The 16,865-nt window shown below is 36.8% G+C and overlaps 1 protein-coding gene across 1 annotated transcript in view; it reads right to left on the minus strand.

The window, feature by feature from the left end:
- LOC109075406 (NACHT, LRR and PYD domains-containing protein 3-like) overlaps positions 1–16,865 on the minus strand; it is a 441,226-nt gene that overhangs the window by 83,793 nt on the left and 340,568 nt on the right. The window lies entirely within an intron of this gene.

The following is a 16,865-nucleotide window of genomic DNA, read 5'->3' on the forward strand; positions in this document are numbered from 1 at the left end:
TTGTGTGTGTGTGTGTGGGGGTTTACAGTGCATGCATAATTATTAGGCAAGTTGATATTCTGACATTTTTTTTTTTCCCAAAGCACATTTTACAAATTCCATACCACATTAATCTTTTTTTTCCCTCATTTTATCAGTAAAAGCATCCCAAATAATTAAAAACACCGAATATATGAAATTTTCATTCAACTTTCCGGAAAATTATATATTACTTAAAAATGATTAAATAAAAAATTTAATAGTATTTAAAGATTGATGTGGGGAAAAAAAATTCTGGAAAATAAAAACTATGATCAGAATATCAACTTTATTTAAACCCCACAAACAAATCAAACAACAACCACCACACCCACAAAAAATAATCTTTCTATAAAACCGCCCCCTAGGAAATACTCAACCTTTAAACAAAAAAAAAAAAAAAAAAAAAAAATTTGGGGGAATTATTTTTTAAAAAAAAAAGTTGTGTGCTTTTTAAAACAGTAAGGGAAAATAGGGAAAATTTTTTGTGTAGTAATCAGTCTTGAACTACAAAATTCACAAACCCTTTGGGAAAATAAAAAACCTTAGGTGAGTAACAAAATTTTTTTGTAAAAAAATTAGTACTTCTAAAGTAAGAAAAAAATTGGGAAATTTCACCTGTATAAATCAGTCTTGTAAAAAAACGTCTACAGCCTTTTGGAAAAAAAAAAAACCCCTTTTTTTAACTACAGTATGTTTTCTAAAAATAATTATGTCTGTATGTACAGTAAGGAAGATATTGCAAAATTTACCTGTATAAGTCAATTTGCTCAAATGTACGCCCTTTTGGGAAAATGAAAAAACCCTTTTTGGGGATTTACGTTTGTTTTTTAAGAAAAATTTTGTACTGTATGTACGTAAAAGGGGATATTGAAAACTTTCACCTTTTTCGTCCCATAGAAAATTTAAATACAAACCCTTTGAAACATAAAAAATCCCCCTTTAGGTGATTTACATAATTTTTTCTAAAAAAAATTGTGAACTTCGTACAGTAAGGGGGAAAATTTGCAAACTTCACGGTAGTATTCAGTCTGGCCCCCGTGTGTACACAACATTTGGAAAAAAAAACCCATTTTGGGGTTCTAAATTTTTTTCTGAGAATAATTATTCTGTACATACAGTGGGGAAGATATTAGCAAATTGCCCTTAGTAAGTCAGTCTGGCCACTATGATGTTCTACAATATTTGGGAACTAAAAAAAACCCATAGGTGTATTCAGTTTTTTTTTTTTTGAAAATGATTATGTCTGTACATACAGTTAGGGAGTATAAAATTTTCACCTGTAGTAAGTCAGTCTTAACTACAAACGACTAAAACCCTTTTGGGGCTAAAAAAACCCTTTTTTGGTAAATTTTACGTAATTGTTTATTAAGAATACTTATGTACTGTACTTACAGTAAGGGTGTATGGAAAGTTTTCCCGTAGTAAGTCACGTAACCAAACTTACTCAACCTTTTGGAACCAGAAAAAACTATTTTGTTAAATTTCGTTTGTTTTGAAGTTTAAATTTTTTCTGCATGTACATAAGGGTGATATTGGCAAACTTTCACCTGTACAATTCAGTCTCCCCTGGAATGTCTAAAACCCTTTGGAAATAAAAAAAACCCTTTTTGGGGATATCGTCATTTTTTTTTTTTTTAAATTTTTTGTATGTATGTACGAAAGGGGGGATTTAAAAAAATTTCACCTGTAGTAAGTCAGTCTTGCAACTAAAAACGTCATCCTTTGGAACATAAAAAAAACCTTTTGGTAAATTACGTAAGGTTTATGAAATTTTTCTGTACTGTATGTACGAAAGGGGTGATATTGCAAAATCTCCCGAGTAATCATTCTGAAACCCAAATCTCTACAGCCTTTAAAACATAAAAAACCCTTTTGTCAATTACAGAAAGGGTTTTTTAAAATTAATTTATATCCTGTATTCGAAAGAAAAATTGTAATAAATGCCTAAGAAGATATTGAAAACTCTTACCTGTATAAGTCAGTCTTGTAATTTTACAAACATGCTAAAACCTTTGGAACAAAAAAACCCCCTTATGCTAATCAAGTTTTTTTTTCTAATAATAATTTGTACTGTATAACATAAGGTTGATTGGCAAAATTTCGGTTTAGTAACTCAGTCTTCCCTAGGAATGTTTACAACTTTGGGAACAAAAAAAACCCATTTGTTAAATTTAAGTAATTGTTTTCTTAGAAAAATTATTTACTGCATTACAGTGGGAATGTTGAAAAAATTTACCGTAGAAAGTCGGTCTTGTAACTACAAATGTGCTAAAACCCTTTTGGGGCGTGAAAAACCTTTTTGGTGATATACGTCTTTGTTTTTTATTTAAAAATTATGTACTGTATTACAGAAAAAAGGGTATATTGGAAAAATCTCACCTGTAGTAAGTCTTTCCCCGTAACTAAAAATCTACACATCCTTTTGGGAAATGAAAAAAATTTTTTTGATCAATTACAGTAATGGTTTTTGAAGAAATTTATCCTGATGTCAGAAAAGGGTGTTTTGGCAAACCTTCCCTTATAAGTCGTCTTGTAACTATAAACATGCTACACCCGGAACATAAAAACCCTTATGCTGAATCAAGCAATTTTTTCAATAATAATTATGTCTGTATGAACATGGTTGAATTGAAAAATTTCAGCTGTAGAAACCAGTTGTCCCCTAGGAATGTATTACAACTTTTGGGAACATAAAAAACCCATTTGTTGAATTCAGTAATTGTTTTTTTAGTAATTATTTACTGTATAACAGAAAGGGGGAGATGTTGGTAAAACTCACCTGTAGTAAGTGGGTCTTTCTAAAAAATGTGCTACAACCTTTGGACTTAAAACATTTTTGGTGATATCAGTCATTTTTTTTTTTTTAAAATAATTATGTACAGTATGTACGCAAGGGTGATTTGCCAAAATTCACCTGTAGTAATGGGGTCTGTAATTACAAATGTACTACAGTCTTTGGAACATAAAAAAAAAAAAAACCTTTTGGTAAATTACAGTAATGGTTTTGAAGTTTAATTGTGTACTGAAAGTCAGGGGTAAATTTTGACAAACTGTCACCTGTAAAAATTCAGTCTGGCCAGGTGTCTCACGGCAAAAAATTTATGCTGAACACAGCAATTGTTTTCTTAATTTTATGTACTTATAACAGAAAAGGTTGATTTGGCAAAATTTCAGCTGTAGTAACTCAGTCTGCCACTAGGAATGTTTACAACATTTGGAACAAAAAAAACCCATTTGTTAAATTACAGAAATTGTTTTTCTTAGAATAATTATTTCTGCATGTACAAAAGGGGAGTGTTGGAAAACTTCCCCTGTAGTAAGTGGTCTTGTAACTCAATGTCTACAACCTTTGGGCGTGAAAAAACACTTTTGGTGATATACAGTCATTGTTTTTTTTAAATAATTATGTACTTATGTACAGAAAAGGGTATTTGGAAAATCTCACCGAAAGAAGTCATTCTGAAACACAAATCACTCACCCTTTTGGAACAAAAAAAAACCCTTTGATCAATTACAGTAATTTTTTGAAGATTAATTATATCCTGTATTACAGAAAGGGGTATTTTGGAAACCTTCACTTATAAGTCAGTCTTGTAACTATGACATGTAAAACCCCTTGGAACTAAAAAACCCTTATGCTGAATCACGAAATTTTTTTCAAATAATTTTTATGTACTGTATAACAGTAAGGTTGATTTGCAAAATTTCAGCTGTATAACTCAGTCTGTCCCGGGATGTATTCAACATTTGGAACAAAAAAAAACCCATTTGTTGAATTACAGTAATTGTTTTCTTAGAATAATTATTTACTGCATGTACAGTAAGGGAGATGTTGAGAAATTTCACCTGTTGGTCTTGTAACTACAAATTGCTAAAAACCCTTTTGGAAACGTAAAAAAAACATTTTTGGTGATATCTTCATTGTTTTTTATTTAAAAAATTTATGTACAGTATGTACAGCAAGGGTGATATGGCAAAATCTCCCCTTATAGTGGTCTTTTAAAAATGTACTACAGTCTTTGGAAATAAAAAAAAAAAAACCTTTTTGGTAAATTACAGTTGGTTTTGAAGATTAATTTGTACTGTATTACAGTCGGTGTTTTGACAAATGTCACCTGTAGAAATTCAGTCTGGCTAGGAATGTACTAAAACCTTTTGGAACATGAAAAACCTTTTTTGGTGATTTACAGTAAGTAATGTTTTTTAAAGATAATTAGTACTGTAGACAGTAAGGTGAATGGCAAACTTTCACCTGTAGTAATGCGTCTTTTAACTAAAAATACTACAGCCTTGGAACAGAAAAAAAACCTTTTGGTGATTTACAGCTAATTGTTTTTTAAGGAATAATTATGTACTGTATGTACAGTAAGGGGTGATAGTGAACAAAACTGTCACCTGTTAGAAATCAGTCTGGCCACGAGGAATGTCCTAAACCTTTGGAACATAAAAAACCTTTTGTGAATTACAGTAATTGTTTTTAAAGAACCTAAAATTATGTACTGCACGCTACAGTAAAGGATATAATGGCAAAATTTTACCTGAGAGTAAGTCAGTCTTGTAACTATGAACATGTACTACAACCTTTGGAACATAAATTAAACCCTTTTGGTGAAATACATGTAATTGTTTTCTAAGAATAATTATGCACTGTATGTATATAAGGAAGATATTGGCAAATACTCCCTGGAGTAAGTCAGTCTTTTAACTACAAATGTACTACAACCTTTTGGAACATGAAACAAAAAAAACTTTTGGTGATTTACAGTAATTGTTTTTTAAGTATAGTAATTTGTCCAGTGGTGTACAGTAAGGGAAACTACTGGCAAAAGTTCACCTGTAGTAAAGTCAGGTCTGGCCACTCAGCGAAACGTACTACAACCTTTGGAACATAAAAAATCCCTTGGTGTATTTCATTAATTGTTTTCCTAAGACTAATATGTACTGTATATACAGTACGGGAGATATTGGCAACATTTCACCCTGTAGAAGTCAGTCCTTTTACCACACTGGGATCAACCATTTGGAACATTAAACAACCTTGAATTACCAGTATTTTTTAAAGAAAATATTTTGTACTGTACATACAGTAGGGAGATATTTCTGTAGCGACTATTGTTAAATGTTTTCTGTCACTTTGCCCACAGGCATTTACTATGGGTTGTCAACATAATTTGTATAATTATTGGACGTTTTGTACGCGAGGTAATTCCAACGGTACCTAGCGCCTAGGCGAATACCAGCGAATACAACCTAAAAGAACTACTGCGCTACTGCGGCAACACTACATAGCCGATAAAGTTGCCCGTTCTGATAAACTCTACGGTTATTGCCTTACTTGTCCTAGATATGCGAACCATGTTTGGATACAATGCCTGGTTGTAAACGTTGATTAATCAAACGTTTATCTACACGGACGGACAGAATCAGCATCAACAATCCAAATTTGTCTGATCCTGGACGCACTCTGCAATTTTTCCCAAAACTGACAATTGCACAAGCCCCTGGACCATCGTGGATTAAACACATCAGTCCAGATTCGAGGAAACGGCTATTTTCAATTGATTAAAGGATTTACATCTTGGAACGATATTCTGAAAAAGAATGTCTGACGACTACGCAAAAGCTGCCGAAGCATGCGGTATGAGCAACCGGAAGTGCGGACTAGTCGCACCCGACCGGGGAAAATTGTGTCCTGTGAAAAAGTGGTCATATATCTCTACGTTTTTTAAACATCGGTACAGAGGACAAATGATTGATCTGATGCGCACCGGTCATCGATCATGGGCAATGCAATCAGAATCATGATTGTACGGGGGATCCCAAGCGCACACGGCCGGGCATTACACAGAACGCAACCTGATACCTCGGTCACGGTACGCACACACACACAGAAGAGTACGCAGATGAGTCCGTATATGGAATGTGTATAGAGCAATCTACAAAAACACATTCTTCAGGGATCTCATTCATCCGTTCGGTCACTGAAAAAACAACACATTTCACCTGCGCGGAGCTCAAAGGATGACTGATGGATTTCAGGCACACCGTTGTCCGCATTATGGGACAATAATTAATAGGGCAAAGTGCACATCTGTACATAATTAATATGTCAAAAAGTCAAGCTCATCAATCAAAGTTGACACAGTATATGGTAGAGGACTATTCTTTTATATTACATTTTTAGTGTATTTTTTTTATACTTTCTTAGATAATTAACATTTTTTTTCACTTTAATTATGACAATTAAAAAGTAAAGCACTTTTTGATTTCCATGTGAAATGTGCTAAATAAATTACTTGAATTAACATTAATGTACATTTCAAATGTTTTTTTTTTTTTTTAAATCCAGAACAATATTTGTCAATATTAATTAACCCAGATTAAGGGTTAAAATTTGCTTAGACAGTAATAAACATACCAAACCATTTTAAGGAACTATGATGTGTTTTCTATTTCATCAATTTATAAGCATAGAAGAATATAAATATTCATTGCCTGGGCATTTTGCTGGAAAAAACAAAAAGGGTTGGAATGAAGGTTAATTCTGGAGATATAGATGGATATCCTTCTTTCTGGATGCCTCTTTTCAATTTTCAGAGCGTAACTCTTCATTCCAAACCCCACACGTGTCTGTAGGTAGTGATGCTGAAGAGACAAAACAGAAGAGGATCCTTTCTATCAAACTGCAGTTATAGTGTACCACACCCACTCAGAAGAGAAAATGAAAAGTAAACTAATTTAAAAGCAAGGTTCTTGTTACCTTTATCTTGCCACACGGCAAACATTCTCATACTCACATTTCCCTTGGCAACGATAGCAGTATCGTTTTGTTTTTTTTACTGCGCTCCATTGTATTGGGTTCCTTGTTACTTTTTCTTACACACCACACAACAATTACGTGTTTTTTCCTATGAGGACTGATTTTGATTGGCTGTCAATGTTTTCATTATTTAATGGTTTATTTTCTTGGTGTGAATGGCTCTTAAAGCGATAGTTAACCCCAAGTTGAAAAGATTTGTATCATCACACCTCATGACAGCCAATGATCATCTGTTAAACAGTTTATCAATAAGAACACTACAGTGGAAAATTACTGTAACACAACATCATACCGTTTTACTATACAGGTCCTTCTCCAACAAGATAGCATCATACATCTCCAGGAAAAGTTCTCTAAACTAGATATAAACCTAATTATCTGAATCAACTAATTAACTCTAACACCACCTGAAAAGATTCCTGAGGCTTTTAAAAACTTCCCAGCGTGGTTCATTCCTCAAAACCGCAATCATGGGTGTAAGACCTGCCGACCTGACGGCTGTCCAGAAGGCCATCATTGACACCCTCAAGCGAGCGGGTAAGACAACAGAAAGAACATTCGGAACGAAGAGCTGTTCCCCAGAGTGCTGTATCAAGGTATACCTCAGTGGGAAGTCTGTGGGAAGGAAAATGCGTTGGCAAAAAAACGCTGCACAACGCGAAGAGGTGACCGTACCCTGAGGAAGATTGTTGGGGAGAAGGACCGATTCCCAGACCTTGGGGGCCGGCGGAAGCAGTGGACTGAGTCTGGAGTAGAAACTTCCAGAGCCACCTCGTGCACAGGCGTGTGCAGGAAATGGGCCTATCAGAGAAAGCCGCATTGGACTGTTGCGTACAGTGGTCCAAAGTATTTTTTTCGGTATGACAAGCAAATTTGCATGTCATTCGGAACATCAAGGTGCGCAGAGTCTGGAAGGGGAAGACTGGGGAGACAGGAAATGCCAAAATGTCCTGAAGTCCAGTGTCAAGTCCCAACAGGTCAGTGATGGTCTGGGGTTGCATTGTCATCTGCTGGTGTTGGTTCCATTGTGTTTTTATCAAGGGCAGGGTCAATGGTAGCTAGTTATCAGGAGATTTTGGAGCACTTCATGCTTCCATCTGGCTGAAAAGCTCTTCTGCAGAATGAAGATTTCGTTTTTCAGCACGACCTGGCACCTGAATCACAGTGGCCACAAACCACTGGTAAATGGTTTACTGAACATGGTATTACTGTGCTAAATTGGCCTGCCAACTCTCCTGGACTTGAACCAACATAGAGAATCTGTGGGATATTGTGAAAGGCGAGAAGTTGAGAGACGAAAGACCCAACACTCTGGATGAGCCTTAAGGCCGCTATCGAAGCATCTTGGGCCCTCCATAATCACCCTCAGCAGTGGCCACAGGCTGAATTGCCTCCATGCCAACGCCGCATTGAAGCAGTCATTTCTGCAAAAGGATCCCGACCAAGTATTGAGTTGCAATAACTGAACATAAATTATTTGAAGGTTGACCTTTTTTTGTATTAAAAACAACTTTTCTTTTATTGGTCGGATGAAATAGTGCAAATTTCTTGAGATAGGAATTTTGGGTTTTCATGAAGCTGTATGCCAAAATCATCAGTATTAAAACAATAAACGACCAAATGATTTCAGTTGGTGTGCAATGAATCTAAAATATATAGAAAGTTTAGTTCTTATCATTACATTATGGAAAATAATGAAAATTTTTCCCAATTATGCTAATTTTTTGAGAATGACCTGTATACTGTAAAACTATCAGTGCAGGTGCTAACCCAAAGAAATCATTTTTATTAGGGCCCGAGCACCGATGGTGCAAGGACCCTCTTGGTAATTGCTCCGTTGGTATTATTATTCTTCTTCCGCTTCTTCTTCTTCTTTCCTTCTTCTTCCAAAATGAATTCGCATGTTTTGAGGCGTTAAACATGCTCCTAACAACTCCACGAAACTTTGCACACACATCAGACACGGCGAAAATTTCATCTGATATAGGTTTCAGGAAGTGGGGTGAGGCAAAAAGGCTCAATAGCGCCACCTGTTAAATTTCAACGGACGGTGCGCCTCGAGTTTGCGCTACGTTTCACGTACATGCATGGAAATTTGGGTACACCCACTTGTAACACACCATTACCTGAAAAAAAATAAAAAAAAAAAAAAAAAAAAAAAAAAAAGTCCTCTTGGTACCAAAGATCCAAAACCAACAGAAAGAAGTTATTTTTAATTTCCTGTAGGATGTTTGTGCAGTTTTTTGCCATTTCCATGCCTCCGTACTTTGACGAGCTCCTCTACAGTTTTTAATCGATTGTCTTCAAATGGGTGGTTGATCGTTTTGCTGGTTCATAAGACCTTTTTCGTGCTGATGTAAGATTGCGCCGATGGTTGAGTTTTCGTCAAGGGTTGTGTCCCTGGCGCCGCCTGACAAATTTTGATGTTTCACACTGTGAAACAGAAAGTTGCATGTACTCAGACAGAGCACTGTTCCGTCTGCCCCAAACTTCACACGTGGATGTGATAGGGTGTTCTGTACCTGAACAAACACCCATGAACAAATTCAGTTCTCGTCATCGCGCCAGCCATGATGGCAACAGGAAGTGGACATGGTGACCCCATGTTATGGACTCCTAGGGCCATAATTCAAAAGTGTCAACAATTGTTAAAACAAGGCTGGCAACATGCTAGAAACATACTAAAACATGCTAGCAACATTAGCTAAGTGCTAAAGCATGCTACTAATGCAGTGAAAAAGGAAGTTGCTTGTAACTTCAGGCCAGCAATGTCCGATCTGCCCCAAACTTCAAACGTTTGACAAGAGTCCTGTCCTGAACACAATCAACATTCCTGTATTCGGTTATAGTCATAGCGCCACCTGCTGTAACAGGAAGTGACATGGTTTAACACTGTTATGGCTCCTGGCAAACATGTAAAAAGTGTTCAGGTAAGTGCTAAATACACTGGCAAACATGTTAAATCACATACTAAACATGCTAGTAGCACTTTAGACTAAGTGGCAAAAGCATGCTCAGAAGGCCAGTGAAAAAGGAAGTTTGCTGTAACTCAGGCTAGCAATGTCCGATCTGCCCCAAACTTTACACGTTTCACAGAGTCCTGTCCTGAAAACACATCAACATGCCCGGATTCGTGTTTATAGTTCTTAGCGCCACCTGCTGGCAACAGAGTGCCAAAAGTGTCATGTTTGAACACTGGTATGGACACCGTAGCAACATATTAAAAAGTAGTCAGCAAGTGCTAAATACACCTGGCAACATGCTAGAAATGCATGCTATTAATGCAGTGAAGCAGACATTACTGTAACTCCGTGATACAATGTCCAAACTGCCCTCAGGCTTCACAAGTTTGAATTAGAGTCCTGGCCTGCTGAGATATCTACATGCTCCATATTGTGGATCTATCTATACGGGCCACCTGCTGCAACAGGATAGTGACATGTTTAACATACTTTTATGCAACTATTAGCCAACAACGTAAAATATGCCATTGTGTGCTAATCATGCTAGAAATGATTCATCAACACTGCTAGTGTAACACTTACTAGTGTGCTAAGGATGCTATGTAATACTCGGAAACAGTAAGTTGTTGTAAACCTCTTGCATACAATGCCCAATCTGCCCCAACTTCACAGGTTTTATAAGAGTCCTGGCCTGAAACACATCTAAAGGCCCAAATATTCACTTATAATTATAGCCCCACCTTGCTGGCAAGCAGGAAATGACTTATTTTAAACTAACTTAAACATGAAAATGTCTGATCTGACCTAAACTTCACCATGTGTTGATAAAATCCTGGTCTCAACAGTATTCTTTAGGCCAATATTTCAGTTTATAATCATACCGCCACCTGCTGGTGCCAGGAAATTTACTTGTTTTAAAATAACTTCAAACGCTTCAATAATCGGTCCGCCCAAAGTTTCCATGTGTTTGACTATGGGTCCTGGCCGGAACTCATCTTTAGGCCAATATTTATTATAGTCTTAGTGCCACCTGCTGGCAACAGGAAATTACTTCTAAAACATTCAACTTAAAAACATTGCAGTGTCTGATCTCCCGAAACTTTGCATGTTTGGTAAGAGAGATCCTGGCTGATGAAGACATTTACATGCCGGATATTCGATTTATAATCATAGAGCCCCCTGTTGGCAGCAGTGAAATGTGGCACAAATTTTTACTTTTTTCTAAGGCATTATGGCCCACTGTTCGCTGTTCGCCTATGGGCACCGGGTGGTGGTGAGCCGGTGCGAGGGTCCCTTTCATTCGCTGCTTGCAGCTTTAATTTTTATTATTATTTTAAATTTCTATTTCTTTCTTCTGTAGCATATAAATGAGAATATTGTGAACAAAATAAATAAATTTTGTTTAAAAATACATGTTGATCTAATGTTCCCGTGATTGTTTGGATTCAATCTTCTTCAAAATATCATTCTCTTTTTCTGTCGAACGAAAGAAATTCAACACTGCAAAATGCTGATACTTCATGCCAACAGAAGTGTGTGCTTTGGATTTCGAGGAATTTTGGTGAGAAGTAAATTATTATTCTATCTTACCTCCACTGCTTTTTCTATGGAAATGTATTGATTAGTGTTGATTATGTCCTTATGTTTAGTTCCCACATACAACAGTCCAGACAAGCATAGAAGAATTTAAGCACATTCCATTAAAAAGCTTAATTTTTCTTAAAGTTCAGGCCTGTGTGTTCTTCCCAGAGGAATGTGAATTAAAGGTTTGGGTGAGCCAGTGTCTTCTCAAGATGACCTACCCATTTTAGGGTTAGCGATGGGTTAGTCCTGCTTCCTCAAAATATGCTATCCCTGATGGCAACCTGTGCTGTTTTCTCCCCCCTGCCCCCCTCACAACTTCATGATACTCTTAAATAAAGCCTGATTCGGGCCGGATGCCGAAAAAAAGCGTAAATAATAAAAGTACATATACTTATTGTGGCTCCAGTAAAGTGTACTAGTATCATCGTAAAGTATCATATTTTCTGTAGTTCCCAAATAATAGTCACACAATTATAAAATATATATACATGAATATAAGGAAAAATTAGGACCTCTTGGGTCAGGTGCTAGAACACTTGATTTTTCCCAAATACTGTTTGAGTGCATATACAACTGTAGTTGTGGAAAACATTGACATTTGTATGGAGACAACAGGGCTTTCAGTGTTCAGTAAGGTCCAAGTTTAAGCAAAAACATAAAAAACATAAAAAAATGATATAATGCATAACATTATCATTCATTGAAAAGGATCTAAAACTGTAAGTTCATCTCTGGTAAAGAAAAAAAAAACGAAGCGAATTTGAGAATTATAGTTTTTTTTTTTTTGTTTTCGTAAAAATGTATAATGTGTATACATTGTACCAGCGGACAATATTTTTTTATTATTCAAAAAACACTTTCAGTATTTCCAAGCTAACTATCAATGACGGCTTTGTCATGTACAAAAGACACTTACTTCCATACTCCTCTTTCCGTGTTTTGTCAAATAACCTTACTCATGATTAAACTGAACCTTTAACCTTGAACCTAAACAAAAATCAATTATGATTCCTATAAAATCCCCTCAAAACTACACTTTTTGTTCTTTGATTTTGATATTTCTTGTGCTGCTAACTTTAAAATGCTTGTAGTGAGTAAGCATTAAGACAAAAAATATAGGCCAAATTGTGGTCACAATGTTTGATATACTGATTGAATTCTTGTGCCAGGACACAGCTCCCTCCCATGCATTGGTGTACGTCTGCACTCTTCCGTCCAGCCTCTGGGTCCTCCACCAGCAAACCCTTCACAAAATCAGCTCCATCCCGCCAGGTCCATAGAATGAGTCCCACAGCATCACGGGCAGATTCCTTCCGTATGAACAGAGAAATCACCATGGGAATGAATCAGCCCAGATGTTGATACACTATCTTATGGATTGCAGACAACATAATGGAGGATTTCCAGTGCAGCAAATACCAAAAATACAAGCAATTACATTGAAATCTAGAATGGATTTAAACCTTGTAGTAGCTGATCAGTTTATAAGGCATCCAAGCTCCTGGTATGCAAAAAAAAGCACAGCGTTGGGGTGAGGTCACGTTCTTTCCTGTATATAAACTAATGGATTCATACTCCTGTCGCTATTCCCACAAACGGAAGTCTACAGTTTTCTAGGAGAAAAAATGGGGATCCGGCGTCGTACACAAGTTTTGGTCCATGTTAATGTACTCATGGATCCTCTTCCTCCACCATGCTTCTTGCTTTTGATTGAATGGCGTCAATATTGTCTAAGGGTTAGATACACCAGGAAATGTTTGATAAAAGGATATTTTTAAGACTTTTATTGTCTAGGCCTATTTACTGTAATCAACAAGTGTCATTTCTAACCCCTCTGACTGAATTTGTGTTTTCAGTTAGTTTTAGTTGGGGAAACACAGGCTCACACAGGAATCTGAACTCCTTTTGCACCATATCCAAGAAGAAAGCCATATATTATTAATCATGGCAAACAAAATAAAATAGACCACTGAAATTTCAAGTTGAAGTCCAAAGTATCCAAAGCAGGTTGCATTTAGGTCTCCAAACATGTTTCTTCACCAGTGATCCATACACACGGGTAGCAATTGAAAGTCACCATTTCTCCCCACGATGGGTCTCGTCATATTTTTTCTGGCATTTGTTTTATGGACTTCTCTGACTAAAATCAACTAATCGTACGGATCGTCATCTCAAATTACACGGTTACAGAGTGACCGGTGATAGCTGTGAATCAAACATAAAAAATCAGTTTGTTTCCTCGAAAGTTTTGCTAGTTGTAATTTTCATTGTATCACGCCCATTTGTTTTTTTCAAAAAAGAAAGGTGTATGTCTTAGTGACAGATTGTACAGGGACTCTTTCTGCCGCGGACTTTTTATCAGTGACTCAACTTAGCTGAATAATAATCAGTGAATGAAATGAATGTCCCATTTTTGCTGAAATGGTCCCTTTGTGGTGTATTGTACATTTTGTCCAATCACCAAGATTTTTATCTAGCTGTTATTACGGCCCTGGATGCTTTTGGAGTTACTTCAGATGACATTCCCAGTTGCTTGAACCTGGTTGAGGTGTGAATCGCGGTTCCATTGTCTGATTCGTCCGGATCTGCACAGCTCCACTTAGCTGGTCACTGAACTCCAATATTTGTCTACACATTAAGAGAAAATAGATGTTATAGTTGGTATATTTCAATCAGGCTTAGTTTTAGATCCGGGGCAAACTAGTAATGAAGTTGCCTTTACTATACCTTCTTGAGATAAGGCCCCCATGCCCTCAGGTTCTAAAATGATGACCCTAGGCGTTATTATTGAGCTCAGCTCTCATTGCAGAAAGTGGATATAAATTTGATCTCTTAGAGATTTTTTTCATTGATTTCACTCTGGGCTCCACATCTGCCAATGGTGTAACACTTCTTGAGAGGAACCACCTTACCTGGCAGAACTTGTAGATGAGGGCATCTGCTACTTTATCTGCAAGGTCTGGCTTTGTCATTATTGCTGGAAGCACTAAACAAGTTTTTGAATAGACACGGCACAACTCTTAATGTGAAAATGATCTGTAGTTTATATGAAAAAATAAAACTTTCTACCTAAAGTCCTTTATTCACTAGTGTGGGACACCCTGAGCCATTCTAAGTACTTCGGGGGTTGCAATTGTCGGACATTGCATGGTGAACAACAACCAAATTAATGTTTCCTTTTTTGGAAATGAATTTCAATATCAACATGAAAAGTAGATGTATATACATCCAAGTATGAGTGTACCCCATACTCAGAATTGGTGCTCTGCTGTTAAACCCATCCAAAGTGCGCACACACATCAGTGAACACACACACACCGTGAACACCACAACCGGAGGCAGTGGGCATGCCATTTTATTCGTGCGGCGCCCTGGGAGCAGTTGGGGCTTTCGGTGCCTTGTCCAAGGGATACCGTCAGTCCGTGGTATTAACCGGCCCTAGACTCTCGCGCACGAGCATTGGAGGAGATTATGGCTCGTCCAGCCACGGGTGGGCCCATTTTTTTAAATTTTCCTGAGGGTACAGCTCCAGTGGGACAGCGGGTTGACCATACCAGAAGGGACCTATTAGAATAAAAATATATATAGATAGATAGATAGCTATATCGATAGCTAGATAGATAGATAGATAATGGATTTGTAGATGTATATCATACCGTTTTCCCACGAGGCAGAGCGACTCCTGATAGCACCTTTACAACAGAGGCTTTGAGCTCTTGGTCTCCCATCACTGCGATGGACTGGCAGAGCAAGGTTCCCCCCCTCCTCCAGGCGGATCCGTCTCATAAGGTCGAACCCAGTGCAATCCCACTGCTGTAGAAATCTTCCAATGTTCTCTGTACTTCGAAAAACTCACACATTTGACCAGTTTAGACTGCATTACTATCAACTGAGACTGATTTGTAAGCTGTTTTTAAGCATGATTTTGGCCATGTAAATGCAGAATTTCCTATACCTATTTGCAATCTGAAGAATCAAAAATCTAATATTTCTGAGTGAACTGTCCATGACTGAAAGGTAAACACAGGTCTACTGACTGCGCCTACATGTTAATCAAATATAAAAGGGTTTCTTTTAGCTGCACATTGTCGTGAGATTAGAATTTAAGATTTACTTAACAACTATGTCTGAATCAAATTAAAGATTAAGGCCTCAGTTGACAAAACTCCGGGCAAATGAGTGTCAAATGCTGACTAATGATCTCTATATTGGTTTTTAGTATTGCTTAGTTTTTTGTTTGTTTGGGTTTTTTGTGGGGGGGCGGGGGGTGGGGGGGTGGGGTGTTCAGACACCAATACTCACCCATAAGCAGAAGTTATCTTTACGACTAGGAACTAGTCAGCCACTTTGAAACTTTACTCTTCGAAAAAAAAAAAAACAAAACCTTGGGAAGAACAGAATGCAAATTTTTTTTTTTTTTTTTTTTTCTTTTTTATACTGTGTTTTTGGACGAATTATATGGAAACTCAGCTGATTTTGTATGAACACTACATACAGTTATGTTTGTTTTTTTCTATAACACCCTACAAACTGGGAAAATAATTTGTCCTCTTAAAGTCCTGTTTTTTAACAAGCTTCAACAGAACCATAGTCCACCATGAGTTTTTATATAATGTATACTTTATAATACAAACTACTGTAGATCTACAACATCAAACAGACTATTTTCAACAGTTTTGTTCGCCACTCGGATGATGGCCTGTTGACTTTAAATTAAGCGCCATCTTGTTTAAAACACTGTTGTAAGCAAGGAAAACGTTCTGTGCACCACCAAAAAGTTTTGTTAATAGAGTAGAAATGTAGCCCTATAAAGCACAGCTCCCACAGATGTCACTTCAACCAAGCAGCTTTCTGTTGGTACACCGTTCACCCAACGTGAACCCAATTGCGAAATCGGCCATGAAGTTATCTTTTACCAATCACGTGGCTTCCTACTGAAATGACCCTTTTGTGCTCACAGTATAACCAGTATCAAAATCAGTCACTTCATGAGCCTGCTCCATTTACAGTTTATCTCATTTCATAGTTCCTAATGTATGATTTTATATATTTGAAATCATTAAAATATATATGATTTAATATAATAATTAAGTATGTTAACGGTAATTATCAATGTTAAGCCGACCTACACTACAGAGTCAGTGTTAAGGAAACAATGAGTATTCAATTTGTCACAATTTGTTTGCAGTTTTAAGACAAAAGCAATTGTCTATGAAGAAAAGAACATAAAAAACACATTCTCCTCACTCGTTGGTCATCCCTACACAGAAAACAAGTGTGAGGTCTGTCCCTTTTAAGGCACTAAATAAAATAAGCAAGACAAAGACTTTATACCGTTAATCTCAAGGCATCCAAGAACCTGAAAATTACGGGGAATCAAACTTTAAAATGAATTATCCTTTATGTCCTCTTGTACTGAACACAATGAAAAACTCTCAAACTATAAACTATGGACACAGCTGTGAACACCTTGTCCT

The sequence above is a fragment of the Cyprinus carpio genome, chromosome B9, assembly GCF_018340385.1.
Source record: "Cyprinus carpio isolate SPL01 chromosome B9, ASM1834038v1, whole genome shotgun sequence".
NCBI lineage: Eukaryota > Metazoa > Chordata > Actinopteri > Cypriniformes > Cyprinidae > Cyprinus > Cyprinus carpio.